At 45.7% G+C, this 18,811-nt stretch overlaps 2 non-coding genes across 2 annotated transcripts; both read right to left on the bottom strand.

Moving 5' to 3' along the window:
* Positions 1-6,928: 6,928 nt before the first annotated feature.
* Positions 6,929-7,000, bottom strand: TRNAC-GCA (transfer RNA cysteine (anticodon GCA)). The gene has a single exon. It is a non-coding gene; the product is annotated as a tRNA-Cys (tRNA).
* Positions 7,001-9,574: 2,574 nt separating this feature from the next.
* On the bottom strand, positions 9,575-9,646 carry TRNAC-GCA (transfer RNA cysteine (anticodon GCA)). The gene has a single exon. It is a non-coding gene; the product is annotated as a tRNA-Cys (tRNA).
* Between the last annotated feature and the right edge of the window lie 9,165 nt (positions 9,647-18,811).

Here is an 18,811-nt window from a genome sequence, read left to right as displayed (position 1 = left end):
AAAAGTTTATATATAGTAAGAAGAAGAACAGAGAAATATTAGAAAGAAGAAAAAGCCAGCAGCAAATAGGAAGGAATTAGTATGCCTATTGTAAGAAGCAGAGGCACTGGAAGAGAAAATGTCCTGGCAGGTTAGCTAGAGAAGCAGAAAGGGGAGACTCAGACTCCAAGGGTCTTTAACTTAGAAGAAAAGGACTGACAGGACCGGGGTTCCTTTCTATTAAGCCTCCAGGGTAACCTTACAAGTGGGGGGCAAACCTGTTAGTTTCCTGGTGGACACTGAAACAGCCTATTCAGTCTTGACAGGGCCTATGGGACCCGTAACCTCTAAGAAGACAGCAGTCCAGGAAGCCACCGGACAAATTGCCTGTTTTCCTTAGACATCAAAAAGGACTATGGACCTCGGAAAGAACACGGTAACTCATTCATTTCTGGTCATGCCAGAATGCCCGTACCCCCTATGTAGATGTGACCTCCTACAGAAACTATTTGGACTGCCATCATATCCTTTGAGGGGGATGAAGCGGGAATTATTAGGGGCAGTTGGATACTACAACCTATGGATACCGGGGCTCATAGGGATTGCTAAACCTCTAGACTCAAGTACTGGGGGAACGCAGCCGCTGAACTAGACCGAAGTAGAACAATGGGCCTTTGAGGAGCTAAAGAAAGCTCTCATCTCAGCACCTGCCCTAGCCTTGCCTGACGTCACGAAGCCCTTCCACCTCCACGTGAGTGAGGTAAGGGGCATTGCCAAAGGGGTTCTCACTCAGACTCTAGGTCCTGGAAGAGACCTGTAGCCTATCTGTCTAAGAGACTAGACCCCGTGGCAGCAGGGTGGCCAGCGTGCCTCCGGGCAGTAGCCACCACAGCATCGCTGGTAAAGAAGGCAGATAAGCAAACTCTGGGCCAGGAACTAGCCCTAATAATACCCCATGGTGTGGAGACCCTCCTTCGAGGTGCCCTGGAGAGATAGATGTCAAACACCAGGATCACCCAGTGCCAAGCTCTTCTCCTGGACCAGCCCTGCATCCGGTTCCATAAGACACTGGCCATCAACCCTGCCAGCCTGCTTCCAGAGCTTCCAGATAATGAGCCAGAGGAACCCATTCATGACTGCACAGAGGTAACAGACGCAGTACAAACGGCTCGTCCAGACCTGAAAGATGCCCCACTATCATCACCAGACAAGGTACTGTTCACAGTTGGGAGCAGTTATGTTCAGGATGGCATCCGATGTGCAGGGGCAGCAGTAGTCACCCTGAACCGCACCATTTGGGCGCAGTCCCTAAATAGGGGAACCATAGCACAAAAGGTCGAGCTTTTGGCCTTAATCCAGGCCCTCCAATAGGAACACAGTGCCATCCACCAGAAAAGAGGGTTACCAACTGCAGTAAAAAAGGAAATTAAAAATAAGGAAAACATTTTAGCCACATTAAAGGTCATCTGGCTCTCAAGGGCAGTTGCAATAGTGCACTGCAAAGGACATCAGAAAGGGAAGACAATTGAAGCCAGAGGAAATAGAGCCGCAGACCAAACTGCCAAGGAAGCCGCCCAAAAACCAGTGGGGCCTTTACAAGTTTTAGTAACCCTGCCGTACCTGGACCTATGCAGACCCCCTCCTACACCAAACAAGAGGAGGAATTGGCAGAACAGAAGCAAGCCATTAAAGAACCGGATGGTTGGTGTACCCTACCAGATGACAGACTGTTGGTCCCAGAGGCTATAGGTTGGACATTAGTTACCCAATTATACCAAGCTACCCACTTAGCGTCACCAAGACTTCTGAAGTTCTACAAGGCAGGTACTCTTAGATAAAATAATTAAAAGCATAGTCACTAGAAGTAATGACTGTGCACAGGTAAATGCTAAGCAAGGTAAGAGGGTCCCCCTGAGAATTCGGGCCCCACGGAAATTCCCCAGGAGAGCATGGGAGGTGGATTTCACAGAGATTAAGCCACTAGCGTCAGGGTATAAGTATCTGCTAGCTCTCATAGACACCTTCTCGGGTTGGGTTGAAGCATACCCCACTAGGACAGAAACTGCCTCTATAATTGTCAAGAGATTACTCCAGGAGATTATACCTAGATTCAGGCTGCCAGTAGTCATAGGATCAGATAACAGCCCCGCCTTTTGTAGCCAAGATATCTCAAAATATAGCTCAAGCCTTAGGACAGCCATGCGCGAGACTCAAAAAAGAATTTAACTGAATTTACCCTAGAAACCGGTGAAAACTGGACCAACCTCCTACCCTTCACCCTCTTATGGGCCAGGTGTACCCCCTACCGGTAGGGGTTTCCCCCTTTTAGAGATCATATATGATAGACCTCCCCCTGCCGCTTCCTTTCCAGGGACAGGAAGAAACTGAAAGCTGGAATTCATAACCATTCCCTTACTCAAGTCCTTACAGGCTGTGCAGTATACCCAGAAAGCCACCCATAAGCTTGTTCCTGTACAACCCTTCCAGCCCAAGGACTCGGTGTAGGTAAAGAAGTTCACTGCCCAAGGACTCACCCCAACCTGGAAGGGATGCTACACTGTTATCCTGAGCACGCCCACAGCTGTTGAAGTAGATGGTGTCCAGACCTGGCTACACCACTCCCAGCTCCTGCACCAGGAAACGGCCTAGATCCTGGCAGCCAGCGGCCTCACCCGTGAGATCCCTAGCCTGGGCTCCACGCAGGCCAGGAGGAAACTCAACACCTGCAGGAGAGGAACTGGACTTCACTGTGGACAGTACTGTTGGGGACTGTAGTACTAAAAACCTTAACCAGAAGTAAAAGACAAAGTAAAAATGCAAACCGTCTCATGATTGAGCCGGGTGTCCCAAGACAAGGGGGGAATGAAAGGGCAGAGCAGGACAGCACAAAATGTACTGTACCCTCCACCCTGTGTAACTATGTATATAACTCCTTTTTCTTAGAAAACCGCGAGAATGTAACAATTGCATGAACCTGCCAATAGGAATGTAGAGAGATGGACTCAGTCCACCTTAAGCAAGCTACCCAGTGTGCCTTTGTGTAACTGGACCCCTCACCCTACCCCTGACCAATCATAAACACTCTCCCTGCCCACTGCTTGAGACCCCCTTAAAGCCTTTGTGTTGGCAAGAGAATCTCTCTTGGTCCCCGGTGAGCGCTGGAGATGAGAGCTCGTGCTAGCACGAATAAAGGTTCTCTTGCAGTTACAGCGGGTCTTGGCTCCTTCCTGGGGGGTTTTTGGGGATTCTGAACACTGGGCATTACAGGAGGAGAGGCAAAGGAGAGTAAGAAAGCTCTCACTAGAGGAGTACCGTAGTAAGACAGATTCGCTTTCTCTGGACTGGCAAGTGTTTGAAATTACTCCTGGAGTGTTTTCTTGGGATTCCCGTGAGGCCTCCATTGGGAACATTTGACTGCTTCCATAACTTGGCAATGTACTTTTCTCTTGGCTTCCAGGGATCCGTGTCACAGCCTCTCGCTGTTTGGGTCCATGACCCCATCCTCTTGCTCAGAGTTTGATGTCGCTCCAAAATGGTTTTCTCCTGTTGGGTACAGGAAACCCTCATGTGCCTTTTATTCCCACCCACTCTGGTAGTACCTGCTGGTTCCAGAGAGTTACCTGGCCCCTCTCTGCCTGCAGAGCTGGACACACCTCACTGCAGACCCCAACTCCAGGACATGTCACCAACGGGGAAGAGCACCCCGACTCTTTCTCTCCAGAAAAGTGTTTCTCAACAATAGTCTCATCTCCAACAACCTGACCCTCTGTCCCCGGTGGTGGGTGAGGAATCTAGTTATCAGACAAGGGCACTCTGTCTCACTCCTGCCTTTGGCGCCTGTACCGATTTTACTTTGGACTCTCAGTTAAACCACCTTGAACTGCTTACTTTGATTACATTATAGGAATGAAAAGGTTTTATTTACCTATTCTACTATTAATGGACATACTAGAAATGTTTTCTGTTTTTTTACAAATGATGCTTCAATGAACATCTTTGTACATATCTCCTGATACACTTAAGCTAGAGTTTCTCAAAGGGGCCCTGAAGTGAAACTCCTGAATTGTATGCACACTTTTAATTTTACTATTATAGTATTATGTAATTTTTATATTTACTATTTTTATTGCCAACATTTTCTTCATAGTGAGTGTTCCAAGTATACTCCCATTGTGAGCAAATAAAAATACCATTTCTTCTCACCAACTCTTAATCTAATTAAATCTCAACTTATCTAAGTTTTGGGAGGGGAGTGAAAATGGTGCCTCTTAATTAATTAATTAATTAATTAAAAACATTTTTTAAAAATCCTCACCAGAGGATATTTTTTCCATTGCTTTTCAGAGTGAAAGAGAGGCGGGTTGGGGGAGAAAGAAACATCGATGTGAGAGAGACACATCAATTGGTTGTCTCTGGCACACCCTGACCAGGGGTGGGGAGTGAACCCCCAACCCAGGTACATGCCCTTGACAGGGAATCAAACCCAAGACCCTTTGGTGCATAGGCTGATGCTCTAACCATTGAGCATACCAGCCAGGGCTCTTTATTGTTTTAATTTTCATTTCCCTGATTCCTAGCAAAGTTAAGCATCTTTTCATATGATTATTTGTTATAAAAATAACATTTTCTGTGAATTGCTTAACCTGTCTTTGTGTGTTTTCTGTTGGGCTGACTATTTTTTTTTCCTGTATAGAAATTCTTATTTTTAAAATAATTTAAAATTTTTAAATTGAAGGGAAAAACACATCACAAAATTTACCATTTTAGCCATTTACAAGTGGATAGTTCAGTAGTGTTAACTATATCCACATTGTTGTACAACAGATCTCTAGAACTTTTCCATTTTGCTTATATTCTGGGACAAATCCATTCTCCATCATATACTAGTATGTTGCAAAATTCAATCTCTTGTTTAAGGAGTTCTTGTCACGTAAAAATTTAAATGTTGGTGTAATCAAATTTATCTTCTATAGTTTGTGATTTGGGGGTTGTGTTAAAAAATCCTTCCCGAGCCATACACATATGTACTATTGACTGGATGTTTGTGTCACCCCCAAATCAATATGTTGAGGTGAGCCCTTTGGGAGGTGATGAGATCATAGGGTGGAAGTCTCATGAATGGGATTAGTGCCCTTACAAAATTAGCTCAAAAGATCTTCTTGTCCCTTTGGCACGTGAGGAAGCCAGCTGTACACAGACCAGGGAACGGCCCTCACCAGACACAGAATTTGCCGGTACCTTGATCTTGGACTTTCCAACCTTCAGACTGAGAAATAAATTTCTACTGTTCTAAGCCACCCAGTCTACTATTCTGTTTTGGTGTGTGTGTGTGTGTGTGTGTGTGTGTGTGTGTGTGTGTGTGTTTTGTAAAAGCGATAAAATATGGCCAATATCTAGTGTCATTATGCTGTGCAATCGTAGGGGACTGTGTAATTGGTGGAGTTGTGCAACACACAGCCTGTGTGACTGTACAGGGCTACCCTGGCAAACACCTATCTTATAAATGCCTGCTGTTTTCAGAGCTAATAAAATATTTTAAAATATATTTTTATTGATTTCAGAGAGGAAGGGAGAGGGAGAGAGAGAGATAGAATTAATGATGAGAGAGTGTCACCTATCGGCTGCCTCCTGCACACCTCCTACTGGGGATCAAGCCCACAATCCAGGCATGTGCCCTTGACCAGAATTGAACCTGGGACCCTTCAGTCCGCAGGATGATGCTCTATCCACTGAGCCAAACTAGCTAAGATTAATAAAATACTTTACTCAATTGATGAATTAGTATGTTCTCACTTCTGTTTGATAACCAGAAAGCTCAGAGATAATAAGCTTTGTATTCATCTTGTAACTTCTCCTAAATATTCAGTCCTTGCCTTTTCTTTTTCCTTCAGTTTTGTGTGTGTTTGTTTTTTTGGTTAATCCTCACTAGAGAATATTTTTAAAAATATATTTTTATTGATTTCAGGGACGAAGGGAAAGGGATGAGAGAGAATAATTGATTGGTTGCTTCCTGCACATCCCACACTGAGGATTGAGTCCTCAACCCGGCCTGACCAGGAATGAAACTGTGAACTCCTGGTTCATAGTTTGACACTCAACCACTGAGCCAAGGCTGCTGGGCCAGCCTGAGAATATTTTTTCCATTGATTTTTAGAGAGAGTGGAAGGGAGAGAGGGAGCGGGGGTGGGGAGGGTGGGGGGAGTCTCGGGGAGAGAGAGAGAAAGAGAAATATTGATTGGTGGCCTCCCACAGGTGCCTGGACTGGGTCCAGAAATAGAACCTGCACCAGGCACATGCCCTTGATCGGGAATGGAACCCATGACCCTTTCAGGCCTGGGCCTACACTCTAACTATTGCGCACACTGGCCAGGGCTTGCCTTCTGTTTTTAAAATTGTGGTAAAATACACGTAACACTTTGAAGTGTACAGTTCAGTGGTATTAAGTAATTCATAATGTTGTGCAACCATTACCACCATCCTGCTCCAGAAAATGTTCATCTTCCCCAACTGAAACTGTCCCCATTAATCGATAACCCCCATCTTTCCACCTCCAGCCCCTGGCCCCCATGATTCTTTCCATCTCTATGACTTTGACTGCCTCGTATAAGTCAGCCCTTGCCTTTTTATACCTGCTTGATCAGTTGGACTTTTATTGCATCTTTTATTGTAAGCTGCCTCAAATCCTATTTTTTGAAGCAAGCTTGGTATAAACAAATAAAACCAGGATGGTAATAATTAGGCACCAGAGAAACAGAGAAAGTCTAGGACAGACTTCCTCTACCTCTCCAGCAAATGAGTATGGCTGAGGAGGTAAAAATGAAATGCATGAGGAATGTCACAAGAGACACTTAAGTCTCTAACACGAGTGTTGGAAATTTAGATTCCATGAGGCTGGGCCTGTGGAATAACAAGGAGCTATACTTCCACTGGAGTAAAAGTCAAATAACATAGGGGGCACCTGGATTTGAACCAGGGACCTCTTGATCTGCAGTCAAATGCTCTACCCCTGAGCTATACCCCCTGCTAGAATGGGTAGGCCTCCTCAGGACTTTTCTACTGGGCAGCCACACCCAATACACCTATTATAATGTTTATTGAGCATTTATAATGTGTTAGATAAACTGTTCTAAGACCTTCATATGTATGACTTAAAAAATTATTTGTGGTAGTACTGACCCAATCATCACCACCATCACCATCCTTATCATGGATGACGGTGACACAGGGAATTGAAGCAACTTGCCCCAAATCACAGAGTAAGTGACGAATCAAGAGTTAAATGACTACCACTTCATCCTGCCGCAACTCAGCTGCCCTTGGAGGATGGGTGTTCAGGCTTTGCAGCCTCAGGACCAACCCTTCTCCCGCCCTGTGACAATCAGCAGTCCCCTTCCCCTACCTCTCTGCAAACTCCTTCCCCTCTTATAATGGGGTTGCCCAGAAAAGCAGAGGAGATCTAAGCCAGAGCTTTGAGAGGACCCAAGAGGCTTCTGGAAGTCAGAGCACTTGAAATGAGATTTCCTAAATTTGTGAATTCATTAGCTTTTATATAAGTAATGTTTTTTGTTTTTAATTTTTATGTGTCCTTATCCCCCCATTACCCCTCCATCCCCTCACTCATGCCCTCACTCCCCTGTTGTCTGTGTCCACTGGTTAGGCTTATATGCATGCATACCAGTCCTTTGGTTGATCTCTCCCCCTTACCCCCACCCTCCCTTACCTTCCCTCTAAGGTTTGATGGTCTGATCGATGTTTCTCTGTCTCTGGATTTGTTTTGTTCATCAGTTTATGTTGTTCATTATATTCCATAAATGAGTGCGATCATGTGATACTTATCTTTCTCCAACTGGCTTATTTCACTTAGCGTAATGCTCTCCAGTTCCATCCATGCTGTTGCAAATAGTAAGAACACCTTCTTTTTCATTGCAGCATAGTATTCCATTGTGTAGATGTACCACAGTCTTTCAATCCACTCATCTGCTGATGGGCACTTAGGCTGTTTCCAAATCTTAGCTATGGTGAATTGTGCTGCTATGAACATAGGGGTGCATACATCCTTTCTGATTGGTGTTTCTAGTTTCTTGGGATATATTCCTAGAAGTGAGATCACTGGGTCAAATGGGAGTTCCATTTTTAGTTTTTTGAGGAAACTCCATACTGTTCTCCACAGTGGCTGCACCAGTCTGCATTCCCACCAGCAGTGCACGAGGGTTCCTTTTTCTCTGCATCCTGTATGAGTAATGTTTTCACACGGCACAGAATTGAAAATGTACAAAATAGCATACAGAGAAAAATTAAGACTCTGTTATTATTGTGGTGATCCTTTTACAATATGTACACATATTAAGTTATTATGTGTACACCTAAACTACAACTTTATGTCAGTTATATCACAATAAAACTTGAAAATATTTTATACAAATAAAGTAAAAAGAAATCACATAAGTCTAGTTAATATCCTTCACCATACATAGTTACGATTTTTTCCCTTGTAATGAGAACTTGGATGACCTACTCTCTCAACAACTTTCAAATACACAATATAGTCACCATGCTATACATTACATCCCAAGAGTCATCTATAATAATAAAAGCGTAATTTGCTAATTAGACCGGACCACCTTCCGGATGAAACTGGGGCTGCGAGGGAAGCCCGGGTCCTAGGTGCCTACTGGCGGCCGGAGGGAAGCCGATGCCGGCAGCCGGTGGAAGGAAGGCCTACCCTTGCACGAATTTTGTGCATCAGGCCTCTAGTTTATCTTATAACTGCCTTGGTTTCCTCTTTTGTGAAGTAGTCACAAACTACTAGTTAAATGACTAGTGGTAGTCATTTAACTCTTTTTTTTTAAAATATATTTTATTGATTTTTTTACAGTGAGGAAGAGAGAGGGATAGAGAGCCAGAAACATCGATGAGAGAGAAACATCGATCAGCTGCCTCCTGCACCCCCCCCCCACTGGGGACGTGCCCGCAACCAAGGCACATGCCCCCGACCGGAATCGAACCTGGGACCCTTCAGTCCGCAGGCTGACGCTCCATCCACTGAGCCAAACCGGCTTCGGCTAACTCTTTTTTAAAAAAATATATATTTTATTGATTTTTTTACAGAGAGGAAGAGAGAGGGATAGAGAGCCAGAAACATCGATCAGCTGCCTCCTGCACACCCCCCACTGGGGATGTGTCCGCAACCAAGGCACATGCCCCTGACCGGAATCGAACCCGGGACCCTTGAGTCCGCAGGCCGACGCTGTATTCACTGAGCCAAACCGGCTTCGGCATCATTTAACTCTTGATTCTGTCACTTTGTGATTTGGGACAAGGTACTTCAAATTTCTGTGTCACCATCATCCATGATAAGGATGATGATGGTGGTGGGGATTGAGATAGTACTCAATCAGAAGAGGACTACTTATGAAAACACCTATCTTGCAGTTTTCCTCTGAGGATGAAATAAGAATGTGAAGATATCTTTTAACAGAGGGCACAGAGTCAAGAGGAGAGGGTGGGTCCTAATTTCATTCTAGTGGGGTTGCTGGATCTTTGGAGACCAGGGAAGGCTGCTGGGAGCCTGGTATCCTGGAAAAAGGGACACCAAAGGGGGCACCCGGATTTGAACCGGGGACCTCTTGATCTGCAGTCAAATGCTCTACCCCTGAGCTATACCCCCAGGTATGTGCTTCTCCCTCACTCACACCTTTATACTCATATAGCCACACCCAGACCATATAAACCATCACAGCAGCTGCATCATTAGCTTCATATCCATTGTCATTCCAAACTGGCCTTTCTGCTCTGAAGCCCAACCCACTTTCTTTCCCAAGTTTGGTGAATCCATCCATAATTTGGTCACAATCTTTTGCTCACAGTGAGAGATAGTACCCTCTTGTTACTGAGAGGGAAAAAGCCCTTTTCCCACACCAAGCTCTGGGTCTGAGGGCGTGGCCCACCTTGTTCACTTGTCAGTTGCCCTCCATCTATCATCTTTTCTTCACGCATCCTTCTTTCCTTTTGCTCTCTTTCTCCTCTTTTATTCACCACCTGTCTTTCCTCTTCCCACTATTCTCTGATGTCACTCACTGCCCACCTCCCCAGCCTCCCTCCTCTCCTAACCACCCAGACCTTCTTAGTCCTTTTTCTACTTCAAATGCTGTCTTTTTAAAACTGATCCCTTACCTGAGATATAAATGGGAGACAGGCCTAGTAAACAAAACGTGGACCATTTACTCCCCAAAACAAAATAGATGTCGGAAGCTAAGAAAACTGAAAATAACAGAGCAGTGTTGGAGGACTTGTCCTAGTAAATATTAGAACATCTACTGAAACCCAAGACTGAAAACAGCCCCAAGGACAGGACACGTGAAATCCGGAACTGGGAGGACACCACAGTATATATGCAGATTTAATGAAAAGATAATCACAGCCTACATGCTTAGCTGTCCCTTCCACCGGCCTGCTGGCATTGCATTTCCTCTCTGATACAATTACATTTGCATGGTTTTCTCCATGGCATAAAGGCGAGGGCTAAAAAAATATAGAGAGCGATTATAGGTGACTTCTGTGTTTTTTTCATTGTTGATGCTATTAAGATGTCTCCCATTTCCTTCCCTTTGCCCCAATCCATCCAGCCCATGCCCCCTACCCCTTCCCTGGTCTTCATCACTCTGTTGTCTGTGTCCATGGGCTATGCATATATATTCGTTGGCTAATCCCTTCACCTTCTTTTATCCAGTCTCCCCCACTCACCTTCCCTATGGTCAATCTGTATCATATATCCATGCCTCTGGTTCTATTTTGTTCATCAGATTCCACGTATTAGTGAGATGATATGGTATTTGTCTTTTTCTGACTGACTTATTTAACTTAGCATAATTATCTCCTGGTCTATCCATACTGTCCCAAAGGGTAAGAGGTCCTTCTTTTTTTTACAGTTGCATAGTATTCCATTGTGTAAATGTACCACAGCTTTTTTATCCACTCATCTACCGATGGGCACTTGGGCTATTTCCAGATCTTAGCAATTATAAATAATGCTGCTGTGAACATAGGGGTGCATATATTCTTTCTGATTGGTGTTTCAGGATTCTTAGGATATATTCCCAGAAGTGGGATCACTGGGTCAAAAGGCAGTTCCATTTTAAAATTTTTGAGGAAACTCCATACTGTTTTCCACAGTGGCTGTTTTCCATTCTATATATGGGTGACTTTTTAAACTTTCTTCTTTATACTCTTCTATAGTCTCCAAATTTTCTGCATAAAATGTATTACTTTCAAAATCAAAACAACCAATAAATACTACAAATTTAAGCATATTCCCTTTTAGTAATGGCAAGCAATTCTATTTCCTATTGACATAATTTCCTATTGTCATAAATAATTGCTTTATGACAAAAAGGATCAATGGAACACTAATTTGAGAAATATGCATAATTTACATAAAACTCCTTCAAGCTTTTAAATGAATACTTGTTTCCATTTTTGCAGATGAGGACATAGCTTCATCTGCTGTCTACTACCTCTCCAGTTAGGATGTGTGTCAATCTAAGATATTAATCAAGGCTCACATGTATCGAGTGTTTACTCTGTTGGGGGCACTGCATGGACAGCTTCCTCCCAAGAACTCTTTGAAGCAGGTAAAATTGTTATCTCCCATGAAGTAGCTAAGATTACCTCCTTTTTACAGATGAAAGACATTCGGTTGATGCCAGGGCTGACCAGCAGACCCTGAGTGAAGAATGAATGGATTACTCCGACACAACGTTTGCTGTGAAAGAGAGGGCTAAGGGACTGCCTGGCTAAAGGAACCAGGCAGCCTCAATTACCTGCTTCATTAGGCTTTTATTGTAACAGCAGTTTGAGATAAAGTTTATCTTTAAGATACAATCAGTAGGGTAAGTAATCTTGGGAGAACACACATGTTTGTAGTGTTCTTTAAGCAAGGACACCCAAAGATTTAAGCATAAGGATTCCAGTAAACATCTGGGGGTCTGCACGTGCACTGACTTGTTTGGAAAGGTCAAGGAATAATTAGGGCACCACCTTCGGCATTCCCTTAAGTCGGAATTCCGATAAACAGGGCAGGGGACCTTCTGTGCACTTCCCTTTTCTCAGAATGTCCTCCTTACAAACTTCCCAACCAAGTCTCGTGTGCTCCCCAACAAGTTGAATGAATGAAAATTAAGTCACTTTCATTCATTCAACAAATAGTAAGGACCCACTGCTTCCCAAATTCTACTCTAGGCACTGAGGGCTCAGCAGTGAACAAGGCAAACAAACACAGTCCCTGCCCTCATGGAACTTCTACTCCCAGAGTTATAAGGTGGCAGATAGCAAATACATGAACCAGATCCCCGCAGACACTGAAAACACTATAGGAAAATAAAGCAGGGTGGTGTGATGGAAGACGGTGGAAGTTAGATGGGGTGCTCAGGGAAGTGACAATCTGAGCTGAAGTCTGACTGATAAGAAACCAGGATGTAGAAATTTGGATAAAGAACATTCCAGGCTCTGGGTAGAATCACTGCCAAGGCCCTAAGGCAGGAACTAGCGAGGCAGGATTATGGAGCATAAACAGTGACAGTGCAGCTGCAGGAAAGGGACAGGGCAGGACAGAATGGAGTAGAGGTCAGGGAGGTGGGGCAGGTCACAATATAGGGCCTTGTAAGCCATGGTCAGCGGTGGGTTTTATTTCATGTGCCACCTAGGGACGGGTGGAGCCTGGTCTGAATGCAGACCTATCCCCTGCCATGTGCAGGGGCCACTGCTCTGAGGCCTTCCTCATGGGCTTCCTGCAGTGGATTTCCTGGGACCTGTCATCTCTGGCCTGTCCTATCGTGATAGCCTCTTTGGCCACGAATTTAGGTTTGTTATTGTTCATCCAGTTGGCCTGTTCCTGTCCTGGTGGAGGCCATATCATAGCAGAGGAGGCACATGCAAAGGTGACACACTGTCACTCAGATACTTCTTCAGTTACCATGTGATGAGTGCTGTGAGCCCACAGGACAGGGCAGGGTGACCCTAGTCTGCAGGGCTTGGGAGAGCTTCTCTGAGGAAGGGACATTCCCACAATACCTTGCAGGGGGGGAGGGGAGCTAGCTGGGGGATGAGCAGTCCAGGAGGACCAGGCAGCGTGGGTGGAGCCCGGGCCCCTGCCTCCTGGAGGCTGCATAGTGTCTTACCATTCATGTCCTCCCAGGAACCTAAGAATGTGACCCTACTTGGAAATAGGGTCATTGCAGATGTAATTAAATTAAGATGAAGTCATACTGGATGTGCAATAAGACTGTTGTCCAATATGACTGTTGTCCTTATGAGAAGAGACACAGAGAAAGCCAGGTGACAATGGAGAAAGCCAGGTGACAATGGAGGCAGATATTGGGGTGATAGGTCTCCAAGCCCAGGGATGCCGAAGATTACTGGCCGCCACCAGAAGCTGGGTGAGAGGGGTGGAACAGATTCTCCCTGAGCCTCCAGTGAGAACCAACCCTGACCTCACCTTGATTTTGAACTTCTATCTAGCCAATAAATTTCGGTTGTATAAGACCATCCACACTGTGGTACTTGGTGACAGCAGCCCTAGGAAACTAATAGGCTATTACACAGCCCAAGATAGGGCTGGAGAGGCAGGCAGGGCCTGGTGGGCCCTCAGGAGATTCTGGATTTTACCCCAAGAGCAATGGGAACCGCTACTCTTAGGGCCCTGGCTGATGTTCTCGGTGGTTAGAGCATCTGTCTGCGCACAGAAGGGTCACGGGTTCAATTCCTGGTCAAGGAGGAGGCAGCCAACCAACCAGTGAGGATTAACCAACAAAACAAAACAAACAAAACAAAACAAACACCACGGAACACTATGAGCAAATGTGCATTTTCAAAGGATTCCTCTGGCCCAGTGTTCCCAAAGCATTGAATCAGGCCTCACAATATTGGCCCCGGCCACCGTTCCAATGCCACGGTCGGTCAGCACTCACAGAGAACCAGGTGATTCTGTGTCCTCCCTCTCCCTCAGGGGACCGCCTTCCCAATTCTCACCTCTGCCTGCAGGTACCCACTAAAGAACAAGTGTAAACTGGTGGACCTTCTGGAGATGGGTTTGGCAATACGCATAAAAACCCTTTTAAAAAAGTGTCTATACCCTTTGACAGTGCAAGTCCACCTCTTGGACATAACTAGACAAATATCTGAAAATGTTTCAAGGACCAGAAAAGGCCCAGCCCATCGCCAGGGCGCCTCTCAAGGTCCATCCACCTGCACATGGTGGAAGTGCATCTGCCACTAGCTTAACTGACCTCCGTTAAAAGGAACGGCTGCCCGGGAAAGGATTTTATAAACCCAGACACTCGGGTAAATTCCTGGGGCCATCCCTCCCTTCTTTGTCCCCGCGCCCCCCGGCATTGCCTCTGTACCCCTGTCCTCCGTAGCGGCTTGGCGCCCTCGGGGTGGGGCTCGCTCGGCTCCGTCGCACCCGGCAGGGCCCAGAGACCTGCCCTTTGTGTGCGCACCGCCCGCCCGCAACTGCACCCATCACGGGCCCCAGCGGGCCGGCGTGGGAGGAAAGCAGAAAACAAGGGAGACCGGCTGGCCTCCGGGTGCAGCGCCCCGGCTCCGGGACTGCCCCGCAGGAAGAGCCACGGGACGGCCCTTCCCAGGCGCCCGACGGCGACCTCGCGCCACCACCGAGAGGCCGGCGTTCCTAGAGCGGCCGCGGGCGGCCAGGTGCGGCGCCGGCCTTGGGCCTCCGGCTCCGGCCGCCAGGGGGCAGCACGGCCGGCGGCCCCACGTGGCGAGGGCGCCCCCAGCGAGGCCGGAGCAGGCGGTGCCGCCGGGCCAGGGCGCGCTCGGCAGGGTCTGCCGGTTGGCGAGCGGAGGATCGGGACGAGGAATTCAAATAATTCAAGTCATTAGAAATCAAATTTACAAACTACACATCCATTTATTTAAAATATAAATCTATTAAAAACTATGTAGTGGTTTTTAGTAACCCCAGCCCCCCGTCGTCCCGTCGCATCGCCTCCAGCGCCCCTGTGGTAAGACGCGGCACGTCCTCATTTCACAGGTGCTCACTCGGGCCCAGACGGAGGGGTGCATGGAGTCTCAGACAGGAAGAGATGGAGCCAGGAGGTCGACGAGGGAGGCTGAGGACAGGACAGGGCTGTCCCAGTGGGGACCTGGCTCTGCGGGACTCCAGGGACGTCTTCAAGGGGTTGGGAACCTGGGATTGGGAGAGGCCGCTTCCTGGGGGTGCCGACGCCTCCCTGTTGTGCCCTATGTGTATGTATATGCCGCTGCTGCAGAGAGCAGGAGCTCACAGCAGAGCGAGGCTGACTTTGCCAGAGAAAGCCTGTGCAAACAGACCAGTGACTACGTGACAGCTCACAGCCAGCAGAGGAAGGGTGGGAGGGCGCCTGGATGCCAGGGAGATGCCCAGGAAGCTCCATCTCCCTGCAGTCTAGCTCTGCTGCCTGCCCCTGACTCCTCCTCAGGGGGCTGGGGGACCTTCCTTCAAAGGCCCAGCAGCCCAGAGGACTTCTGTCATCGCCGGAGGCACCTTGCGACTGTGGTAAGAGGATTTGGTAGTGATGGGGGCTCTACCTAAGAGCAGAGGAAATAATACAAGACATGTTTACTATATATTTTAAAGGTTTTGTGTTACCTTTAATGAAGAAAGTTATCTGCATCCCAACAGGACGAAGATTTAGGATTTCACCTGTGTTTTTTCCTGCACTGTTATCTGTGGCTTTTGTGCCCACTCATTTAACATTTACGGAGTGCTTTGCAGGGCCAGCCCCGGGAGAAAGCAGGGAAACAGAAGCCCGTCCATGGGAACATTGAGCACACCTGCCACTGGGTGTGCCCACTGAGCCCAGGGAAGCAGGGAGGGGGCCGTCAGAGCTGCCCGCAGTCAGGCTGTGTGGCCCAGGGTCCTGCAGGGCTGTAACTTGCGTCTGAATCTTCCCTTGCCTTCACAGTGTAGGCGTTTGCTGCAAAAATAACTTTGGGGATCCTTGTAGCTTCTGACAGGGCTTTTCTGGACATCTGTGCTGCCATTTCCCCTGCCTTCCAGGGATTCTTGGTAGGTGTCAGCTCGCTAGATTCCTGGATGAGGTTGTAGGGACTCCGCACTGTCTGCTGAGACCATCTGCTCAGTCAAGTAGAGATTATAGAGAGTAGAAATGCAGGTATACCCTTAAAGGAAGAAATAAACTTAAGAAATCCTGTGTCCTAGCAAAGAATTAAGTAAGCATGGCATGTGTCACTGGATAAATTAAACATATGGAGTTTGGCTTGAGACTGGGAAAAGTTAAAGCAAGGGAGAAGGATGGGCAGGATTTGCCCAGGGCAGGGGTTTGAAGCAACTTCCTCCTCCGAGACCCCTCAGAGCAGCCTCCAGGCCCCAGAGAGGGCCAAGCAGGTGGGTTTGGCTACCACCCACTCCAATTCCAGCTCCTCTGCCTCCAATTATTTTACATATGTAGCTTCTGGAAATGGTTCTATTTGAACAAGGGATTCTGAGGCTAAAAAACAACAGCTTGAAAACACACATAAAGCCTAGAAAATTTGGCTAATCATTATAAACCTGATAAAGATTTTGTGTCCTGAATCTGAAAAATATATGAAAGATTTAGTTTCTATAGGGAGGGGATGAACTCTAAGACTTAGTCTAAGTAATCCACTTAATTTCGAAGGTGTGGAGATGGTTAAAAGTCCTCTTATTGGGTGGGAAATAAAATGATTTCTTCTGTTACTTTTATGGATGAAAAGTGATACCTTCTCTTGGAGAAATAAGGGGATCATTCAATTCTAAGATAAGTTTTTATTGTTCGGAACTCAGAAATCCCTTTAAAGCGTGAAAAAACCTAACAATGGCCTTTTTATTGGAAGGGGGGTTAAATTAATTTTGTTAGGCGATTATTACCTGACTTAATCTTTTTGGTAAAATGAACACCCAAGCAAGTTTGTATGCAGTTTATGCTGTTCCACGATTGAAGAAGTGGCAGAGATTTGGGCAAGAAAAACATGTCTATTTCTTCTCACTATGTCTACTGTTTGCATCAAATATACTGGAGATTGGTGTGATTGGGTCTGGATATTGACTTGCTTTTTTAATGGTACTCTGAAATGTTTGGGATTTAATTTTTTCTAGCTTTATTTCAAAATGTATTACAACCTTTGGCTTGGTAAGGCATCAATACTTCAAAATAAACAAAGGAAACCGCTGGGTTAAAATGGGAAAGGAATAATAATAATTTTAGTGGGACATTTGTTATTAAACTGCTCAGGGGGTAACTATGCCAACCAACTTACGGCTTTTACTTTTGGACAAAATTAATGTGACATTCAGTGATGACCATCCATGCAATGAAGATAATAGAGAGATAAATTTTTTATCTTAAAACTTAGAATTTGCATAAATAATTTACATGCAGAAAATTTGATCATGGAATCTTGTGGTTCTTAGATCAAACCTTCAGTAGGAGAATGAATTGTAAATGTCACATTTCATAACCTGTTTAATTTCCTTGATTGAATTTAGCTTAAATCCAATCCATTTCAATCCTTGGAGGGCATAACTTTAGTATTTGTGTATCCTGAAAATAAAGAACTGATTGAATATGGTCCTTTAAAAGATTGTATAGTTATTTGACTATACTGATCCTAGAAGGAAACAGTTTGTTATCCTGAAATTCATTATTTAAATAACATTACTTGTGAGGGTAATTTTCACTGGTACATTTTGTCATTAAAATTTAACCTTCTATTAACCCTAGTTAATAGACAGTTGTGGTACTTCTGTCTTGCAGTTTTAGTTTGAGAACTTGGCCATTATTTTATAGAGAAGCAGTGCATTTCATTCATGTAATAGTAGGGGAAGGAATGGTGAGAACCCCAAGAGGTAGTATAAGCCCAAAAGATTAGACTCAGGGTGTGAGTGCTATTTTATTAGGATATGGGTGCATTTTCCTTATACTCTACTTCCCTCAACTCCTTCTCTGAGTGTTAAACAAATGGCTTCTTAGGTCCCAACATCAGAGACAAACAAAAAGGGAGCCTTTGCCTTGATTGATAGCCTCTTCCCAAAGTTCCTCCGGAAGAGGGGGGATCAGTTTAAAATGGGGGCTAGCTTGGCGTCCAGCCACATCCATCCTATCCTAGTTAGGTGAGCTGGGTCCCAGTCCCAGGGTTGCTGGACTGGCCAGCCAGCGAGCTATCTGCTTTCAGCCAGGTCTGGTACTTACACAGGACAGGCAGAGCTGCAAATCAGAGAGAAATAGTACTGTCTTGCCTTTTTATTAAAGATCCATGTTGAAGAAATTGGGAGGCAGTATATAAGAGCAATTAACAGCACATACTTAGGTTTAAATTCTGGCTATGTGGCCTTGAGTTAAATGCTTAATCTCTCTGAACTTCATCTGTAAAAGGGGATACGAATATGATTTCACAGGTTGTCACAAGATAAACTATGACAGCACTTACAGTGCCTGGAACATGGTAAGAACCAGTGATGTGATTATTATCCCTAACAAACTCAAGGGTAGGGTCTGACTGCTTCCTGGAAGTTTTCACGTGATGCCACTCACTATCAGTACTACTTAAATTTTCTTTCCTCTTTCTTCCTTCTTTCTTTTCTCTTTCTCTTCCTTTCTTTCTCTCTCTCTCCCCCCTCTCCCTTCCTCCCCCCCTCCCCCCCCACTTTTTCTTCTTCCTCCCTTTCGCCCCCCCCCCCCCCCCCCCGCCCTTTCCCTCTCTCTCCCTTCCTTCCTTTTTAAAAAAATACTTTTAGGCTGGAGTTACCCTTTGTAGAAAATAGAAATAAAAAGGTTAGATTCTGTTATGTTTT

The sequence above is a fragment of the Eptesicus fuscus genome, chromosome 14, assembly GCF_027574615.1.
Source record: "Eptesicus fuscus isolate TK198812 chromosome 14, DD_ASM_mEF_20220401, whole genome shotgun sequence".
NCBI classification, from domain to species: Eukaryota; Metazoa; Chordata; class Mammalia; order Chiroptera; family Vespertilionidae; genus Eptesicus; species Eptesicus fuscus.
This window is presented reverse-complemented; position numbering and strand designations above follow the sequence as displayed.